Below are 8,699 nucleotides of genomic sequence, written 5' to 3' on the forward strand. Positions count from 1 at the left end.
CCAAGCTGGTGGGGGCAAAAACACTCCCCAGCCAGAGACCGGAGACCGTGGGCAGCGTCTGCCACGGCCACCCACCACATCCACCACAAAGGCATACCACGTGGAGGGTCAGGGAACCCAAGGCCAAGGGTCACCCAACAGAAGGCCCGAGGGAGCTGGACCTGGGTGGATCAATAGTGGGGACGGCCAGAGAAAGGACCGAAGGAGAGCTCAGGGTCACGCTCCGGACTCGCTTGGGGGTTGGCTGGATCCAGGGCCTGGTGGACGCAGCACGGCTCGGGAGGTCACTTGAAGCTGGAGTGACCGGAACATCAGCAGTGAGTAAATACCCTGAACTGCACAACCCGACTCTGTCGTCCTTTAACACCTATGCTGCACCACCACAACCCCCATCCTCTGCACCTGACCCCCTGAGGCTATACCCCACCCGTTGGGGGTTACACCACCAAAAGCTGCACCTACACCATCAGCCTCAGCGGACCCTGCTGCAGCGGCGGCCATAGTGACCGCAATACAACGGGTGGCGTAGTCGACAATAAATAACTTATAACATCTGTAGGACTGCCACATACAACTGAGTTTGACACCCTGGGCACGGACCGGGTCACAGCCACTCGGAAGACTACAACCCCCATCTGATCCGGCTCCGGATATTCCCACTAAAGAATATGGCCCAGGGGGCGCGTCATTATACACCGGGGGAGGCGAGAGGCCGGATTTTATAAACTGGGGGCTGAGAGTCCGGATGTTATACACCGTGGGCAATGGGACTAAATGAAAAACGCAGAATTCGGTGACTAGGAGTTTTGTCCTATAATGTATGTGCATTTGCCTTCCCTTTAGAAACTCTCCCTTGTGATTCTGCAGTGTCTTAGAGGTTGACTATCTTTTCCTACATTGCTCAGGAGTTTCTCATGAAACAGACTTCCAGTGGCTTGCCCAACTCCGCTATTACTGGGAGAATGAGAATGCGAGAGTGCGAATCATCAACTGCAATGTGAAGTCCGCCTATGAGTACCTGGGCAACTCCCCACGCCTGGTCATCACTCCGCTCACTGAGAGATGCTAGCGGACTCTGCTATGATGTGATGGGTTATGCTCAGAAATCTTTTTGACTTTTGTATGATGCATGAAACTTATTAGAAAGTTTATTGATATTTCATACCAGTTCTTTCATGTTTCATTGGTAGATCGGTGCTTTTTATCTAAATCTTGGTGGAGCTCCAGAAGGTCCGGCCGGCACAGGAAAAACTGAGACCACCAAAGATTTGGCCAAGGCGCTGGCCGTGCAGTGTGTGGTCTTTAACTGCTCTGATGGTTTGGACTACATAGCAATGTCAAAGGTACATACAATGTTAAGCTGCTCCATTGCAGATAATAAACTGACTCCAACCGATGTTCTGCTGACACCTTTTGATTATATAGTACAGACCAAAAGTTTGGACACACCTTCTCATTTAAAGAATTTTCTGTATTTTCATGACTAAGAAAATTGTAAATTCGCACTGAAGGCATCAAAACTATGAATTAACACATGTGGAATTTATATACTTAACAAAAAAGTGTGAAACAGAAAATATGTCTTATATTCTTGGTTCTTAAAAGTCGCAGGTTAACAGCAGCTCAGATTAGAGACCAGGTCAATGCCACACAGAGTCCTATCAGCAGACACATCTCTACAACAACTGTTAAGAGGAGACTTTGTGCAGCAGGCCTTCATGGTAAAATAGCTGCTAGGAAACCACTGCTAAGGACAGGCAACAAGCAGAAGAGACTTGTTTGGGCTAAAGAACACAAAGAATGGACATTAGACTAGTGGAAATCTGTGCTTTGGTCTGATGAGTCCAAATTTGAGATCTTTGGTTCCAGCCACCGTGTCTTTGTGCGACGCAGAAAAGGTGAACGGATGGACTCTACATGCCTGGTTCCCACCGTGAAGCATGGAGGAGCAGGTGTGATGGTGTGGGGGTGCTTTGCTGGTGACACTGTTTGGGATTTATTCAAAATTGAAGGCATACTGAACCAGCATGGCTACCACAGCATCTTGCAGCGGCATGCTATTCCATCCAGTTTGCGTTTAGTTGGACCATCATTTATTTTTCAAAAGGACAATGACCCCAACACACCTCCAGGCTGTGTAAGGGCTATTTGACCAAGAAGGAGAGTGATGGGGTGCTACGCCAGATAACCTGGCCTCCACAGTCACCAGACCTGAACCCAATCGAGATGGTTTGGGGTGAGCTGGACCGCAGAGTGAAGGCAAAGGGCCAACAAGTGCTAAGCATCTCTGGGAACTCCTTCAAGATTGTTGGAAGACCATTTCCGGTGACTACCTCTTGAAGCTCATCAAGAGAATGCCAAGAGTGTGCAAAGCGGTCATCAAAGCGAAAGGTGGCTACTTTGAAGAACCTAGAATATAAGACATATTTTCAGTTGTTTCACACTTTTTTGTTAAGTATATATTTTTCCACATGTGTTAATTCATAGTTTGATGCCTTCAGTGTGAATGTACAATTTTCAGTCATGAAAATACAGAAAATCTTTAAGTGAGAAGGTGTGTCCAAACTTTTGGTCTGTACTGTATATACTTTTTTTTTAGTTTTTCAAAGGGCTGGCATCATCGGGAGATTGGGCGTGTTTTGATGAGTTTAACCGTATTGAGCTGGAGGTGTTGTCCGTGGTGGCCCAACAGATTCTCCGCATCCAGAGAGCCATCCAGACGAAGATGGACATGTTCAACTTCGAAGGAACAGAACTGAAGCTTAACCCAAATTGCTTCGTAGCCATTACCATGAATTCTGGCTACGCGGGACGTTCTGAGCTGCCCGATAACCTCAAGGTAAAGAGTCCCAGTGCCTTGCATCGGGCCCTTCCACAACATTTCTATAGGATTCAGCTCAGGACTATGACTCGGCCATTCCAAAACTTTATGTTTATTCAACCATTCTTTTGTAGAACGACTTGTGTCTTTGGGCCATTGTCTTGCTGCATGACCCACGTTTTCTTGAGATTCAGTACATGAACTGATATCCTGATATTTTCCTTTAGCATTTGCTGATAGATTTTAGAATTCATTGTTCCATCAATGATGGCAGCCGTCCTTGGCCAAGTGCAGCAAAACAGGCCCAAAGCATGTTACGATTACCATCTTTGTGTTTCATAGATGATAGGAGGTTCTTATGCTGTAATGCAGTATTTTCTTTCTGCAAGCATATAGCTTCTCACTTAAAATCTCTATCTTGGCCTCATCCTTCCACAAAGCATTATTCCAGTTACCTATTGATGTGCCCAGGTGAGTTTTAGCAGTGACATTTTAAATCGCATTGCCTTTCTCCTTGCAATCCTGCCATGCTCGCCATTGTTGTTCATTGTCCTTCTGATGGTGGACTCATGAACAATTACATTAGCTAATGTGAGGAGAGGCCCTTAGTTGCTTAGAGGTTACCTTGAGCTCCTTTGTGACCTCACAGACTGATGTAGCTTTAACCACTTCGCGCCAGAGCCTGTTTTTGCCTTCGTGACCGGGCCAATTTTTTCAATTCTGACCACTGTCACTTTATGAGGTAATTACTCTGGAACGCTTCAACGGATTCCCCTGATTCTGAGAATGTTTTTTCGTGACATATTGTACTTCATGATAGTGGTAAAATTTCATCGATATCACGTGCGTTTATTTGTGAAAAAATCGGAAATTTGGCGAAAATGTTGAAAATTTTGCAATTTTCAAACTTAGAATTTTCATGCCCTTAAATCAGAGAGATACGTTGCACAAAATAGTTAATAAATAACATTTCCCACATGTCTACTTTACATCAGCACAATTTTGGAACCCAAATTTTTTTTTGTTAGGGAGCTATAAGGGTTAAAAGTTGACCAGCGATTTCTCATTTTTCCAACAAAATTTAAAAAACATTTTTTTAGGGACCACATCATATTTGAAGTCACTTTGAGGGGTCTTTATGACAGAAAATACCCAAAAGTGACACCATTCTAAAAACTGCACCCCTCAAGGTGCTCAAGACCACTTTGAAGAACTTTATTAACCCTTCAGGTGCTTCACAGGAATTTTTGGAATGTGGAAGAAAAAAATTAACATTTAACTTTTTTCACAAAAATGTTACTTTAGACCCAATTTTTGTTATTTTCGCAGGGGTAACAGGAAAAAATGAACCCCAACATTTTTTGTGCAATTTCTCTTGAGCGCGCTGATGCCCCATATGTAAGGGAAAACCACTGTTTGGGCGCACGGCAGGGTTCGGAGGGGAAGGAGCGCCATTTGACTTTTTGAATGTAAACTTTGCTTGAATAATTAGCAGACGCCATGTTGCGTTTGGGGAGCCCCTGATGCGCCTAAACAGTGGAAACCCCCCACAAGTGACACCATTTTGTAAACTAGACCCCTCAGGGAACTTATCTAGATGTGTGGTGAGCACCTTGAACCCCCAGGTGCTTCACAGAAGTATGGAACATTGAGCCGTAAAAATAAAATTTTCACATTTTTGCAACAAAAATGTTTTTCAGACTCCAATTTTGCATTTTCATAAGGGTAACAGGAGAAATTGCTCCATGCAATTGTTTGTGCAATTCCTCCTGAGCACGCTGATACCCCATATGTGGGGGAAAACCACTGTTTGGGCGCACGGCAGGGTTCGGAAGGGAAGGAGCGCCATTTGACTTTTTGAATGTAAAATTTGCTTGAATAATTAACAGACACCATGTTGCTTTTGGAGAGCCCCTAATGCGCCTAAACAGTGGAAACCCCCCACAAGTGACCCCATTTTGGAAACTAGACCCCTTAGGGAACTTATCTAGATGTGTGGTGAGCACCTTGCACCCCCAGGTGCTTCACAGAAGTTTATAATATTGAGCCGTAAAAATAAAATTTTCACATTTTTCTCACAAAAAATGTTTTTCATCCCCTAATTTTGCATTATCATAAGGGTAACAGGAGAAATTGCACCATGAAATTTGCTGTGCAATTTCTCTTGAGCGCGCTGATACCCCATATGTGGGGGAAAACCACTATTTGGGTACACCGCAGGGTTCGGAAGGGAAGGAGCGCCATTTGACTTTTTGAATGTAAAATTTGTTTGAATAATTAGAGGACGCCATGTCGCATTTGGGGAGCCCCTAATGTGCCTAAACAGTGGAAACCCCCCACAAGTGACACCATTATGTAAACTAGACACCTTAGGGAACTTATCTAGATGTGTGGTGAGCACATTGGGAGACATAATAAACAAATCAGTAGCTGGTGAAGAATTGGTTTTATTTATTTTTTATGCCGTTCCTCATGCGGTATAAGTGATGAGATTACTTTATTCTTCGGGTCGGTGCGATTACAGAGATACCAGATTCATATCGGGTTTTTATGATTGACAGCTGTCACACACTAAAAGACGCTTTTTTTTGCAAAATCTAGTTTTTGCATCGCCATATTTTGAGAGCTATAATTTTTCCATATTTCGGCTGACAGAGTCATGTGACGGCTTGTTTTTTGCGGGACGAGTTGACATTTTTATTGCTACCATTTTTGGGAACGTGACATTTTTTGATCACTTTCTATTCCATTTTTTGGGAGGTAAAATTAACAAAAACCAACAATTCATTATTTTTTGAGGGTTTTTTTATGCCGTTCTGCGTGTGGTAAAAGTGATAAGGCAGCATTATTCTTCGGGTCAGTACGTTTACAGCGATACTACACGTACTGTATATTTTTTTTATGTTTTGGCGCTTTTACACAATAAAACAATTTTATAGAAAAAATATTTTTTTTGCATCACTTTATTCTGAGCGCTATAACTTTTTTGTTTTTCGGCTAATGGAGCTGTATGGCGGCTTTTTTTTTGTGGAACAAGATGACGTTTTCAGCGTTACCATTTTTATTTCCATTTTGCTTTTTGATCGCATTTTTTTCCACTTTTTGTTTGGCGATATGAGGAAAAAGCATAGTTTTTTGCTCCGTTTTTTATTTATTTTTAATTACGGTGTGCATAGAAGGAGTTAATTAGTGTGACAGTTTTATAGCTCGGGTTGTTTCGGACACGGCGATACCAAATATGTGTACTTTTTTTGTTTTTGCATAAATATACAGATTTATCGGTTTAATATTTTATTTATTTATTTTTATTTATTTTGTGATTTTTTTTTTTAACAATTTCAAAACATTTTTTTTACTTTTTTTTTACATTTTTACTTAGTCCCTGTATGGGACATTAATTTTTATTTTTCTGATCACTGATATATTCTGATATATTACATTACATGAGATCTCTGCTGACTGTTTCACAGTCAGTGTCTCCTGCCAGGCTTCTGCTGCAGGCTGAGTCAGGCAGGACACCATATATGGCAGATCTGGAGGCGGTCCTGTGACCTCCAGCTGCCATAGCAACGTCAGGTCCTGGAAGTATCAGGGGTCTTCGGAGAGGTAAGTATACAACCCCCTCTCTTCCTGCTGTCTTCTATATGCCGCGATCACTATAGATCGCGGCATATAGAAGACAGCAAAGGGTTAATGTAGCACCCCGAGGGCTCGGCTGCTACAGGGGTATTGCACCTCAAACCAGAGGTGTGATATTCCATCTTCGGGTAAGGATGGATTGTGGACCAGGACTCAGTAGCTGCATGCACCACACACACCCCATTTCCGAGGGACAGCTCAACGGTGCTCCCACAAGATAGAAGTGCAGGCACGACAGCATCTGTCCCTGGCTGGAGTGGGGAGGGGGTGGAATACCCAGTGGTGTAGGAGCAGATAGGGGTGGGTCTCTGGGCATAGGTAGTAGCCCATTGGTTGCTAGTCACCTGGGCTCGGGTGTCAGAAGGAGGTATATAAGGTGGGCACCATCTTAGAACAGAGTCGAGTTCAGTCCGGTTCAGTTCAGAGAGGAGGAGAAGAAGACAGGAGTTCAGCCAGAGAGGGCTGACAGGGAGCTGTGGCTCAGTCTGGGCCCAGCTCCAGAGGCAGGCCTGGAGTGGAGGCCAGAAACAGCAGAAAGAGAGGGGAGAAGGAAAGGAAAGTAAGAAAGGAACTGGAACAGAGGAGAAAGGAAGCAAGGAACACAGAGAAAGGCCTAGAGACACGAGGACTGAAGGAACCCCATATGCCCAGAGGAGATACAGGGTGAAGGGTTGGCAGAACAGGGTACCGCAACCCAAATTGGTGGAGGCAACAGATTCCTCAGCCAAAGACCGGAGGTTGTTACCACATCTTGGTGCGACCCCTCACTACATCCACCAGAAAGGCATACCGTATAGGGTCAGGGAAACCGGGAGAGGTTTCGCCAACAGAAGGCCCGAGGAAGCTGGACAAAGGTGGGTCACTGGTGGGGACGGCCAGAGAAAGGTAGAGAAGGGAACTCTGAACCACACTCTGGAATTACCTGGGAGTTGACCGAGTCCCTTGCCTGGTGGACGCAGCGCGGCTCGGGCAGTCATCGCCTGCAGCATTGACATGAACAACAACTGTGAGTAAAGCATTGAAAACTGCAACCGCACGTCTCTGTGGTTCCTCGCCGCACCAGCACCATTAGCACTGGGACGCTCACACCATCACTCCCATCATCTCTCACATTAGCTGCCCTGAGGCAATACTTCTCCCGTGGGGAGTTATCCCATACTCAGCTGCGCAAACAACATCAGCCTCAGCGGTCTGCAGCGCGGCGGCGGTCCCCACTGACCGCAATCCACGGGTGGCGTAGTCGGACATTTGCTATACATTAAGACTGCCACTGGTTTGACCACCCTGGGCACGGACCGGGTCACCGCCACACGGAGACTACAACCCCCAGCATTCTACAACAGGCCCGGTTCCGGGTTCCCCTGCACAACACAGGCCCAGGGGGCACGTCAACTTTGGCGTAGTCGGCAGGATCGAGACCAACCAGCCACAAACGGGTATCGCGTGCCTGAAGAAAATTGTACATGTACCTGGAAAAGAAGTCTCCCGCCATTTCCCGAAGTTTCCCGCCATCCGGAGCAGATTCCCGCCATCAGAAGCCATCTTGGACCGTTTCCCACCATCGGACGCCATCTTGGGTCGTTTCCCACCGTCTTCCCGCCATCCGCAGTCATTTTCCCACCATCGGGCGCCATCTTCGGGACGCCGCGCGGGAAGAAGAGGGGCGTGGACGCCGAAAGCGCGCGAGATCTGAAGCTCCGCCCCACGCACCGACGCTGCGTAAGGTCCAGAAAGGGAGAGGGAGCGACGCTGACATCACAGGAGCGCGACGCAAGGTCCTCAACCCCGACGATCGACTGTGGAGCCGCAGCCTACGGAGGAAGATCAACGCAAGGTAGGCCACGGTCCACCAGGGGGGAGGAGGACACCAGGAACGGAGAGCAAGATGGCGGACCGGCAGCAGACCAAGCTGCCCAGCATCGGCAGTGCCCAAGCCGTCGTGGGCCCCGACCAGCGCCAGGAGAAGACGCGTGATGCAGGAGCGGTCGCGGGAACAGGTAAGAGGAGTCTCCCTGTCCCGGACGCTGCCAGCGTCAGCCTGCTCCCGAGCCCCCTGGTGGAGCCGCCGATCCCGGGCGCTGCAAACACCGACCTGCTCCAGACCCCGCAACAAGCCCTGCTGCCGAGCCCTCCAGCTCTGGTCGCTGCCACCACCAGCCAGCGCAAAGGCCCAAAGTCGCACCCTCTGATCCCGGGCGTCGTCAACAGCGGCTCTCTCCAGGCCCCGTCGCAAGGCCTG

Source organism: Phyllobates terribilis, unplaced genomic scaffold (genome assembly GCF_046119375.1).
Source record: "Phyllobates terribilis strain yellow unplaced genomic scaffold, ASM4611937v1 Scaffold_331__1_contigs__length_2093441, whole genome shotgun sequence".
Taxonomy (NCBI): domain Eukaryota; kingdom Metazoa; phylum Chordata; class Amphibia; order Anura; family Dendrobatidae; genus Phyllobates; species Phyllobates terribilis.